At 45.5% G+C, this 12,967-nt stretch overlaps 1 long non-coding RNA gene across 1 annotated transcript; it reads right to left on the bottom strand.

The window, feature by feature from the left end:
• Window positions 1-242: 242 nt before the first annotated feature.
• LOC101423263 (uncharacterized) lies at window positions 243-10,984 on the bottom strand. Its single transcript, XR_188721.3, has 4 exons — window positions 10,731-10,984; window positions 5,813-7,062; window positions 4,719-4,858; window positions 243-3,667 (listed from the first exon to the last, which is right to left on the bottom strand). It is a non-coding gene; the product is annotated as an uncharacterized lncRNA (long non-coding RNA).
• Window positions 10,985-12,967: the final 1,983 nt, after the last annotated feature.

Genomic DNA, 12,967 nt, shown 5'->3' with positions numbered 1-12,967 from the left:
TTCCTGGGATGCAGGTGGCCTGGAGGAGTGGGCCATGCATCTCTGGACACAGCTTATTGGCGCCAGCACAGCTCTTGGGCGTATAATCTCCTCACTTGATCCTCATGCCCATCCCAGGAACTGGGTCAGGACCCAGAATCAACCTCCGCTTTCTGAAAGGCAAAACTGAACACTCTCATCCGTACTTTCAAATAGGCTTTATTTCAACTTGTAAAAAGTTATTCAACAAATTCATACCAAACTCTCATTTTCTCATTCTTTTATTCCATAAGTCTTACAAGAGCTCATCTGTGGGACATGGGGAAATGATACATTTTATTTCGCCCTTTTCTAGTCCAGTATTTCCCAAAGTGTGACATGTTTTAGGAGGTACAGGGTATGCTATTCAATAGCCTTGACTCACATACTGAGAGAAGTATTCTCTTTTCAGTTTTCTTCCCATCCTATAAAAACAGGCAGAGAGGCTCAGTTTGGTACTAATATGTCTTAACACTTCTCCAAAACAATGTCTCTGTTTTACAAAGAGAGAATCAGCCTCAGGCAGGCAACAGTATCTGGGCAGAATTTAAATCTATGGCTTTATTTTCATGGAGATAGTTTTCAGGTTTGCTTCTTTCAAAAGAAAGGTCAATTTGAATTTACAGAAGTTATATAAACTTTCCCTTTTTCAATAAATTTATTAAAGTAAAAAAATGGAGCTGAGAAAGATATTAACTAACTAGTTATGGTAAGACTCACAGATACCATCTGAAAATACCTGAAGCCTGGGGATGCCATTACCCCATCTGGAACATTCTCTCCTCTGCTTTCATCGCCACTTCTTTTAGTCAATGACTCAAATGCAAAACTTTCATCAAAAGGAAATAATCAATCTGGAGAAAGATTCAGGTGGTCTGTGGTGATGGTCACAATAGCCTTCCCCTTTCTGGAACTCAGTTTCCCCATCTCTAAAATGATTGGTAGGATGGGTCAGACGATCTCTAATAGCTCTTTCAGCTCTGCTGTTCTAGGTTTACAAATGTGGGAAACTCTCACACTGTGACCTGTGGCCCAGACTTCTCCCCAATAAACTCAAGCCTCAAATATACCATGTCCCAAACTAGGGTCATCATCCAGTCTTCAGTCTCCATGCGTCCTTGTTTGGCTTCCTAAACTCCTGCCCTCCATTCTCACTCCCTCTCCCCTCGTCCTGAATTCCATCCCTTCTCCTGGACTGAAAAAACCACTTCCTATCTCATCTCTCCGCTTCCTCCCTTGTCTTCCCAGATACAAATTTTACAGAGCACTCAGGCAGCTAGATCTAAAAGAAAACCTAATCATGTAAGGACAACATACTAGCTCCTTTCCATGGTCTGTAAACTTGACCCAACCTCTATTTATACCTCTTGCCAACTCTGTTTCATTTACCCTTGGCCCTCTTTCATCTCACCTCTTCCATGAAGCCTTTCTTGATCCACTCTCCCATCCCCAATCTGAGACAGGCATTGCTGCCTTCTGACCTCTTGGGTTACTACCACGTGAAATTGTAGTTACCTATTTAAATGCCCATCTCTCAGACCACGAGACCTGCTTCTTTATATGCTGTGTCCAGCAGAGGGACTGGCACAGCATAGGTGCTTAATAAATTTTTGAGGAATAAATGAATGCTTTAATGAATGATTCACCTCCAAGCTCTGTGAGTCTCCAATGCTACCTACAGTGCCCTTTCCATTGACTCCATGATCTTCCTCATCATATCTTGGCATTTTCTCAGCTATTATCTTGTGAAGACTCATATTATAGCTGTTTTACTGTTAATTTGTCAGCTACATCAGTAAGGTCCCTTCCAGGAAACTCTAAGCTACTGGAGGCCAGGCATTTCCTCCTACTTCTCTCGCTCTCCCTTTGCTGGGAAAACAGGCACTCAGGAGTAACCATAATTATCCAGGGAGACATAAACTCTTCAAAAACATAAACAGCATGTCTTCTAAGCCCTTCTGCTCCTCTGTTTCTATTTTGTATCTTTTAGGTCAGGCCTTTTCTCTGCTCCTAAGCCATCATCCGTATAAGCTATATCATGCCATAGTACCAGATACAATTATATATGGAGGAAAGAAATTTCTATTTTGGTCTCAAGAAAATTATGTGATTTTGCTTAAGTTCAATTTTAAAACATGGAATATGACTGAACTTAATGTTAGTACTTAAGAAAAATGTTCACGGTAATTACAGATGAGGATACATATATGCAATTTATTTCAAATTTAGTAATACAAAAAAAATTCTGGATCCTAACATAACTATTTATAACTTGGCCAGGAGAACTCTGAGAATCCTAGTTATTTCGCCAGAATAGGTTATTCTTCATGTATCTTATTTAAGCAATAATGCATGACAGAGCGTGAATTATGGCATATTAATTCTCACCTAGTGTGCTATTAGGCTAACGTTGACGGTCGAGAGCTGTCAGTGCAACTAGGCATGAATTAATATCTAATAATTCCCTGCTGAAATGTCTTATTGAGATTATAGCATTTTATTATTAAAGGTTATTTCTTTAAAAATGTTTTTGTATGCTAATTGGGAGATGGGGGATCTACACTTGAAAGGTTCGCTTGCTTTGCCCAACAGCCATTTCTGAAACTTCTCTTTGATGTCCTTAACATATCACCTTTGTGGACACACAAATTTCATCTTTGGGACGTTTTCTCAGGAGCCTGACACACAGGGGCACTTCAGCAATTGGGAAGATGAACACAATAGCGAGCTTGGACCAAAAATTCCATTCCATAACATTTAAACGAGCCGGACAAGATGCCCACGGCCCTGCTGGGCACTGGGGGAAAAGTAGAAGACTCTGAATGTTGGTGTGGATTCCCCAGAGGGCCAGGGGGGACCAGGTAGGGTCTAGGGTCCTAGGTGAAGGAAAAGGCATGAAGCCTGGCTCCCCCACTTAACAAGCTGCTGCCTTGGCCAAGTATCTCAGCCTTCCCTGGCATACAGTTTCTTTGTCAGGGTAGTGGGCGTGCTCCCCACCCCAGAAGTGTCACACTGCATAAGCATCTACTCCCTGGAACCTTCTCTCTACCTGTTCCTCATATTGAAGCTAAGGTGATCTTTGTAAGATGCAGTTTCATCATGTCACACACACATGAACACCCACCATTTCAAACACCGTGTGGCCACTCTCCTCCCCCTTGGGGTATCGACCAACAGTCTCATGCTGGCATTTAAGCCCCACCCATCCATGTCCAGTTGGCATGGAAGTCCCTTTCCCCTGGCTCTCTGGGTTCCAGTGACTTGGGCCTCCCTTCTACTACCCAACCAATCTGTAATTCTTCCTGCCTCACTCTGGCCACTTCCTAGATGCCCCTCCATCCTTCCTTTACATTACCCTTTTCCTGGTAAACTCTTATATAAAGTTCAGATGCCTGCATGAGGCAGGGAAGCCTTCCCTAACTCTGCATGGTTGGCATTTTGAATCTCCTCCTTCTGATATCCCTTTCCCACCCCCTTCAGAGTTAGGTGCGGCCATGTGACTTGAACAGTCAATGACATGTGAGCAGAAGTGAAAATTGCTGCCTCTGGGAAGAGACAGTGCATTGCTTTCCTTCTTCCATGAGTGTGGAAGCAGTGTTGACTGGAGCCTCTCCTGAGTGAATACATGGAGCAGAGCCTCCCTTCTGATCTGCATGGGAGAAAGAAAAATGTTTTGTTATCCCCTGACATTTGGGGCCTGTTTGTTACCAAGCAAAACATAATCCAGCCTAACTGATACACCTAGCCTTTCCTAACATTATCACCCTCACCTCTATGCTTGATCAGGTCTCTGTAAAAGACCTTGAATTCTCCCTTCAGACCACTTTTTTTTAAAAAGATTTTTATGTATTTCACTCCCCTTCCCTCCCCCCCACCCCCATTGTCTGCTCTCTTGTGTCCATTCGCTGTGTGTTCTTCTGTGTCTGTTTGTATTCTCAATCTGTGTCTCTTTGTTGCATCATCTTGCTGTGCCAGCTCTCCATGTGTGCGGCGCCACTCCTGGGCAGGCTATGCTTTTTTTTTGTGAGGTGGCTCTCCTTGCAGGGGGCACCCCTGCATGGCACGGCATTCCTTGTGCACGGCAGCACTGTACACTGGCCAGCTCACCACATGGACCAGGAGGTCCTGGGTTCAAACCCTGGACCTCCTATACGGTAGGCAAACGCTCTATCAGTTGAGCCACATATGCTTCCCTCAGATCACTTTTTATGACTATAATTACTTAATTAAGGGTAATAATTTGTTTAGTGTCTGTTTTCCCCACTAGACCCCAAACTGCATGAGGGCATTGACCATGTCTTCTTTGCTCACCATTTTATCCCCAGCTCCTATGTGCCTGAGTCATATTAGATGCTCCATTAAATTTGTTGAATGATCAAATGAAAGAATGAATGATTCAAATGAATGCACTTGGGGAAACACTATAGATATAATTATCTCCATAACAAAAGGTTTACTAGTTTAACAGCTTAAAAACTCCAAACAGCAGGTCAAGGGATGGCTCCCACCATCTGAGCAATATGTCTTGTCTCAAATTTGCTGTGTGACCTTGAACAAGTGTCTTCCCCATTCTGGGCCTCAGCTTCCTCATCTGCCAAATGAAAGTAATCTTTTCTTGGACCTTTCTTATGTGGGTCTGGGAAACAAAATTCTAAATTATGCTAAGTAGGCAGTTATAGAATAATACCGTCCCCAGTTACCTTCTCCAGGCTGACAGCCCCCATATCCCCAGATGTATCAGTCACCAAATCCCACAAGCTGCCAGGTCCACCCAGTGTGGAAATCACCACTTAGAAACTTCCCTAGGTTGCCCCTCAGCAACATCACAGTAGGAAGGTCCCTGTGGAGGCAAAGGAGAAAGCACTTTCTTAGAGAGGCTGGTGAGCATTCTCTCTCATGTGAAATACATGCAGGCTGTTTTGTACAATCCAGAGATGAGGCTGGGAAGTATTCTTCTCCCCCGCTAGGTTCATGGTGAGGGAGGGGTCCTCTGGTGTTGGAGCCCAAGAAAGCTTTCCACTCCCCCCACCAAATGAAAAAGGCTCATGAAAGCAGAACAAACGAAGCCGCTCATGTATTAAAAAATCAATGTGCATCAGTGCTCAGAGCAGCCGCGCTGCCCCACGTGTGGACAAACGTACCCGAGAAGACGCAGCGCAACATATCCATCAGCACTGCTTCACTCCTTGCACAGTTTTTATAGCCATAATTAAGTTTTGAAAGGATCCAGGAGAGCCTTCACGAGGAAAACAACCAAGCCAAAAGGCTACGGAGCGACTGTTCCCTGAACAGAGGGGTTTGAAGGGACATCCTGTCTCCCTGGGGACGACTTTTCCACGGAAGCTTGGCCTCGGGGGAGGATGGCCAACAAGACAATGAAGCGTCCAATAAATTCTGGATATTCTAGCACTTTGAGAGTCTCCATCTTAATTCTAGACTCTCAGGAAATGTCCGGTTTGACTCCTTTCAACAAATGCAGAAGGAATCTGACTTTTCTGTCCGGGAGTCTAGGGGTCGAAGGGCAACTGAGCTTTACCAGCACCCCCTCCTTGGTGACCCCCAGTCTGTGACAAGGCTGAGGGCAGCAACTGACTCTTCTCATTGTCTGCTCACCCTGGGTGAGCCTCTGGGCTCTCCCCTTTAGTTCAACCCTTGCCTAGCACACCCACCTCCGCCTCAGACAGGGGTCCTTTCCCTGTTTCAGTCAGGGCAACAGGGGCGTGTAGGGGAACATACCCACTCGGATACCAGCCCAGAGCTCGTTGCCCAAAGAAACCAGGAGGCCAAGACTTACCTCGTGGCAAAGGTGGCCACTTCCGTGGTGACTTTGTCTTCCTGTGATGCGATGGGTGCATGCTTAGGAAGGAAACCAGGCCTCCCCAGGCACAGCTGCTCAGATGCCCTCTCATGGCATCCTGTGCTGGGAGACATGAGAGAGAAGGGACAGACGGCGAACCCGCTGTAGAGATGGGATTAGAGAGGCAGGTGGAGAGTGGCTTACGAGGATGAAAAGACGCAAGGCTCCTAGGTTTTGTCTGCTGGTTAACCTCCAAACGAGACCACAAGCATCCAAACTTTGTGGATACTTGTTAAAATGTATATTCCCAGGCTCCAGGCCAAGCCCTCCTAAACCAGAATCTCTGGACCTGGAACCCTTGGAATCTCCAGTTTTAGTGATTTCAAACTTGGGAGTCTGATCTCCTTCTTCCCTTCACACAACCTCACCAACTTGATTCTGATGAGCCATGAAGTCCGAGAATCTCTGCAGTAAAACTTAATTCCTTCTCTCTCTCTCTCATTTGAAAATTGGCAAAGGCGGCACAATAGCAGGGGCTAAACTGGCTGAACTGGGGGAAAATGCACATTTTTAAAAGTCCTTTCCTCCTTCTTGGCATTTTTTCTGGTGGTGGTGGTTGCTGCTGTTAAAATCTCCTCTCCGCTCACTTGTACATAACCCAGTATATTTCTGGAGCCTTCTCAAAGGGATCTGAACCAGACATCACCCACTGTAGACCAGCCTCAGAGAAAGGGCTGGTCCCTCCACCCAGCTCTCTCTCTGGGCCTGAATTTCTATTTTGCCTTCCTGGTTGTCCAGAGGTGAAGTTGGGCCCCTGTCCTCACCCTCCTCAGAGGTACTTTCCCTCCGGGTTAGCAGCTGGGTCCTTCTTGGCAGCTGCTGCAGATTAGTAAATTACAAGTTCAAGATTAAAAAAAGAAATGACTAAAGAATAAAACCTTTAGTCTGGCAATTTGAAGTCAGGCTGCCACAATGAACACCTGTTGAGAAGGGCCATTATTAGAAGCTGGAGGTTCTGGGTGAAAAGATCACTGTGAATTAATTTTGATTGCCTCACACAACTCTGCATAACAAATGATCTCCGATGGGGGCGTCGAGGGACTTGCATTTGAAGGGGGGAAAAGATTTTGTTTCCAGCCAGGTAATATAAGCTCTGCCACGACATTAAAATCCACCATTGACTGCACTTGTCTGTATCCCTCTGTTGAAATAGATTGTGTGTGCTAAGGTTACGGTGTATTATGCTTCTGGGGAAAAAAGAGAAACAATTGATATCAAAATCTTTTAAAAAGGTTAGTTGAGAAAGCATGAGGTCAGAGACTCGTGACTCCCAAATTGTTAAATCATTTATTTACATCTGTGTTTATGTAAATGCAGATTTGGGCGATTTAAGCAGCCCCCGTTTTATTTTTTAAACACATACATATATATACACACACACACACACACATCCGTACTTTTTTTTTTGCAAGGGTAGAATGGGGTAAAAGATGTGTTAATAAATGAATTCACTTGCAGTTAAATAACCTTTGTACTTTGTAATGTCATCAGAAATGAGAGTTAGGCATTAGACATCACGAGTTACTGTGGGATAGATGGGTGGGGGTGGGGGGCTTTACTGAATATTAAGTAGTTTCATTCTTTCCTGAAAAGAAAGAGACTCCAACTAAAACACGCCGCAGTTCTACCTGTCTGTCAGCCCCTGATTAAATCTAAAAGCAGGCATCCCATCTGCTTGCCCAAATGAAAAGTGTAATATTCTACTAACTACTTTCTATTATCGCTCAACTTAAAGAGTTTCCTGCAAAATGATCCTCAGTTCATTTGAAGTTTATTTGGCACACAAAAGGAAGCTCCAGAAAGCTTATGCTTTTAAACTAATAAGCAATATACCCAGCTGACTCTCTGTGGCTGTATTTTCAACAGTTGGCCATTAATATAACATAAATTTCCATAGTCGTGAACTTCCATTTGCCAGGAGACATAAAACCTAGAAACATCCTGAAAGCAATGGAAAACAGGACGATAAGCAAAATCTTAATATTCTGTTCCCGATTCTGTTCAGGATCTTTCTAATAAGCAAGAGCGGGGATGTTCTCTAAAGCCAGGTTGAATTATATAATAGTATTTTCCCCACCAAGCATATCATTTTACTAAATGAACTGTAGTTATATTTTGTTCTTGCAAATGTATTGGGGTTTAGCATCTGGTGTCCGAGCACAACACGTCCGGGAGCCGGAGCGGGAACAAGTCTCCAAGGGGCATTCTCACAAAGTTTGATGATCCTCCCAGTTCTTGCCTTTAGTTTTCAGGCCATCGGAAAGATTCGGGGAAGCTGACTGTGGGGGAAACCTACCTGGGTTGCTTGCAAATGCTCTCTCCCCAGGAGCAAACAGAATTCTGAGATTCAATTTCTGCCCGATTTGGAAATTCTTCTGGGGTTCCTCTGAGATATTAGGTAATTGAATATAGCTTTTTCCCATTGGGGAAAAAAATCGGACCTCCACCAACATCACCCAAACTCCCAAGATCGCTTAACACACCAGTCAATTTTATGACAAAATTAATCTGTATCGGGACTTCTGGAGTCCCCGAGGGAGGTCGCCAGGGCCGGTAAATATGTAAACATGGCTTTTTCGGTTTCCGTTTCGCATGAATACAAAATAAACCGCGGCCCTCCACGCGCTGGAAAGTTCTTCCTTAAAGTTAATAAAATCTGTCAGCTTCCATAAAGGCCGCGGGGAAGGGGGTCCACAGGTGCAGCCGCTCGAGCTTGGGCGCGGGAAGTCGGGGCAGCTAATAAACAGCCCCGGGCACGGCGCGCCTCCTTCCCCATCAATTCCCATCAAGCGTTATTAGAGTCCTCGGCCTCGTCCGAGGTGCGTCCCCCGCGCTCGCCGCAGAAGCGGCAGTGACATTTGGCCGCGCTGCAGGTGCGGCTGTGTGTGGCCGCGCGGCCCGAGTGGGGCCGCCTTTGTGGCGCGCGGGCCTTTGATCTGGACCACAAAGGGCCGCGGAGCCGGGAGCCCCCTGCTTTCTGCTGGCGACTCAGCCCGAGCAGGGGCTGGGGAGGGGAGGGGGGCGAGGAGGGAGGAGGGAGCAGGGAGGGAAGGCGGGGGCCCCGGGAGGGGGTGATCCATAATATTTATTTCAACAATAGCTTCAAATCTTTTTAAACATCATAAGAACACGGCTCATTAAGCCCACAACAGCCTTGAAATTGTGTTATAAAACCGCAAAACAGAAATCAATACATTTGCTAGAAAGGAGGTAATGAAATATATCGAGTTGCCTGAGAAGTGGTTTGTATGAATCATAATATTATTATGTGCGCGTCAATTCCATTTCCAATACTTAAAGTTAACCAGCTAGCGAAGAGCGCCCTGAACCCTCGTTAAACGAGCTCTCCCCGGGTACTCGCCAGGGCGGCGCAGCCTATAAATAACCCCGGGAGGGGGGCCCCCCGGATCAATGCTGACCACCCCGGGGCTTCAGCTGCCGCGGCCCTACTCCTTCCCGGCCGGATCAATACCGGCTCACAATGGCCGGGAGAAAGCCGGGGGCGGGCCCGCAGCCTAAGCTCAGGGGCCGGGAGACCCCCGCCCGGAGCAACCGCCCCGCCAGATTCTATAAAAGGGATGGGGCCAGCTGCTCGGCCGCTCCCAGCCAGAGGCGGAAGTTCCCTCCCCAGCCTCTAGCCCGGAGCTTCTGGTCCCCTTTGCTTCCTGGCCCCGCGGCGAGTGGGTCTGGGGTCCCTCTGAACCCAACACCTAAGCAATCAGCCACGGGGCGGCTCTCCTGTTTGTCTTCCAGGTCCTTTCTCCTGGGGCAGGGGTGTCCTTCTCTTTGGCCTGGGCCTGGACCCGGGGTCTTGCGCTCAGTCCCCGCTTTCCTCTGAGGCTTTGAGCTGGACACCCTTCACCACCCTCTCACTCAGCCTGTGGTCTTTGCCTGTGTATTTGGACTGACAGAACAGGAGGAGCTGGCCATCTTCCGGGACATTCTCTGGTGGTCCGTGAAACGTGGACAGCCACGCATAAATGTGTGTGCCAACCCTCCCACGTGAGCAAAGGCACACACACAAAGTCAGGCCAACCAAGGCCCAGCTCCCCAGTTTTGGAAATGATGAAACCAGCAAAACAGAGTTTGAGGATCTAATATAGAGATTCCCTGTCTGGGGTGATTTCACACACACACACACATACATACACCAAGGGACATTTGGCAATGCCTGGAGACACTTTTGGTTGTGACAACCTGCAGAGGAAGTGCTGCTACTGGCATTTAATGGGTAGAGGCCAGGGATGCTGCTAGACCTTCTGAACACACAGGACGGTACCCCACAACAACAACAAATTGTTCCGCCCCAAATGCTACTGATGCTGAGGTTGAGAACGCCTGGGTGCAGGCTACCCCCAGGCAGCTCTCCTTCCTGGAAGGCACGGGGCTGTTCTGCCTGCTACCACCGCTGTGGAGGTGGCAATGCTGGGATCCCTGTCTTCAGAGCATGGCTGCAGCTGGGCCCTCCCTCTGGCCCTCCACTTGTTAACCGCTGGTGGCCACTGTCCCCAGATTGTTGCTGCTGCTACAGCTCTGGACTCTTGCTCCAAAGCTACTTGAGGACAAGCCCTCCTCTGTACCCTGCATGGCAGACACTGCTCCAGCCAGCCTCTTGCCGGCTGAGGGTTGCTGTGGGAATTCGTGCCTGCTCTTTGAAGCTGCCTGGCTCTTCGAAAGAGCTCGAACAAATCATCAGTCTTGAAATCGGAGGTATCACCACACAGAGAACCTACTCCACCCGTCATAACCCACCTCCCACCCCCAGCAGCCCCTACCCCCACTATACATGCACACGCTGCATGCATTCTTTTTACACCTCCCCTCCCGGCGCCTTCCCCCTGCATGACACACTCACCTTCTGAAGCTATGAATAAGCATTTTAGAGTCTGCAGTATATACAGACAAGGATTAGACATTGACTGTGCCTGTCTTTCAGGACCTAAATGTTGGGTGATGATAATTTGTCCAGCACAGGATTTCTCCCTCCCCTCCCCTCCGCCACCATGGTTCATTCCTTCCATCTTGGTTGTTTGCAGGTGCAGACGTCAGGAAGACCCAAGTTTCTGCTGTTCTTACTGGCCCAGAAAGATCAGTGGTCATGTGAAACAGCACAAACCTGATTTTCTTTGTTTGGAGAGGGACGTGTCATCCCTGCTACCTAATCCCAATCACACACAATTAGCTGACTCAGGCCAATGCTGGCCACTGATTGACCAGGCAGATGCTCACCCGGGCTATGATTTTTTGTCATTGCAGAACCTGGAAACAAGTTTAATGTAGAAATAGTCCCATAGTTCCATTTGTCTAATACCTATGGATAATCCCTTGATCATTTTAAGAACCAAACTAGAAAAGTAATCTGTTCTGTGGTTTTTAGGTTTTAAAAAACTTGTTTTTAAAAATTAAATTATTTTCATTTTCACCATGCACCTGAGGAATGAGACTAGAAGAAAAATCCTGGAGAACAAAATTCTTTACATTGTAGAACTCAGAAATACCCCCAGAAAGATGGTTTATTTTTAAAATTTCAGAGACGAGTACAGTTTAGGAAAATGTAAAAAAAAAAAAAAAAAAAAAATGCCCTACCTGAATATATTGAACTAACTCAAACAAAATAACTCTATCATCCTCCAAGTTAGGATTTGCTATAATTTGGTCATGGTTTCTGAAACCCATATTGAGTAGGAAAAGTCAAAATTATTCCTTTATCTATAAATTTTCAGTGTCTTGTTTATGAATATGGAAATTCATAAAATATATAGCTGTTTTTTTTTAAACCAAGCATGTAAAAGAGTAAAACTTCATCCAAAGAGCCAAGCAACTTATCCCTGTTTATTTATAGGTTGTCCATATGTCTGGAAACATAAGTAAATATAAATGATGTGGTTAAGAACATTTTCAGTCTTAAAAACAGCTAATAATGTCTCTATTTCTAGACCTTATAGACATCTTTTATTATCACGGCCATGTAAAAAGAAGACATGAAAATCTACCTAACATTTCTTATGTTATGCAAATACATATTCAAGTTGAAAGTAAATGTATCTTCCTTTACATAATAATGTATTCAATTTGTGTAAATTTTTTGGAGGGCAGATCAAAATTTAAAGGAATACTGTTGAAGATGGCTTTGTAAAGAATCTTTTTGACACGCAAATTGACTAGTTGTTGAAGCAGATATGTCCACAGATTAGATTTCCTTAAAGCAAGACGCAAAATGATGATAGTGCCAACACTGACGAGGAAGAGGAGAAAGATGACAGTGAGGACAACGATGACGGTTCATTGAGCTCTATTGTGCAGGAGGCATTTTGCCTTTATTTTACGTGGTGGCTCTCAATCAAACCCTCTTCCATCTCTCCTGCCTGGATTAGGACACATGTTCAGGCATAAATCTAATTTAGCAAAGATCTTTGTTATTCCTGATTTATAGGTATGGGTATTCTCATGAACGCAGCAAACCATAGCAGGAAGGGCGTAGAAAACCGAAAATCTATAACCCTGTGTTCTGCTCCCAGCTCCTCCAAACAACCAGCGGTGTGACTTTGGTTAGAACAGTTACCCTCTCTGGGTCTCATTTTCCTTCAGTGCTTGCCAAAATTATTCTGTCCAGGATTAAATTACTATTAACTCCATTTATAAGGAAGCTCTCTTTGTCCTAACAATCCAACCAACAGATCCCACTGTCCATAGGTGGGTAAAGTGTCAGCCGTATCCTGGACGGTCTGATCCATCAGGAGGTCCACTGGCACTGACTGGAATTATTTGAAATAAATCTCATATGCCAATTACCATTTTGTTTCTTAGACTTGGAAATTCACAGTGAACCAGGGTTTAATGACTCGCAATTCAACTATTTGTAAAAATGTCTTATATTCCACTTAGTCTTCTAATTCTTGAAGGCAACACTGATGTCATATGCATGTGGCATTGCCATAGTATCTTGTGGGTAGAGAGATTCTGCCTAAGTATTTGTTGAGTCAGGGATGAACCTGCTTGAATTAGGAAGTTGGGATTTGACCTGGGGGCTTCCATTTCAGTTGGAGCCATTATTTCAAGGAATTCTGCAGCAGGAATTATGTTTGTCCATGT

Source organism: Dasypus novemcinctus, chromosome 18, assembly GCF_030445035.2.
Source record: "Dasypus novemcinctus isolate mDasNov1 chromosome 18, mDasNov1.1.hap2, whole genome shotgun sequence".
NCBI lineage: Eukaryota > Metazoa > Chordata > Mammalia > Cingulata > Dasypodidae > Dasypus > Dasypus novemcinctus.
This window is presented reverse-complemented; position numbering and strand designations above follow the sequence as displayed.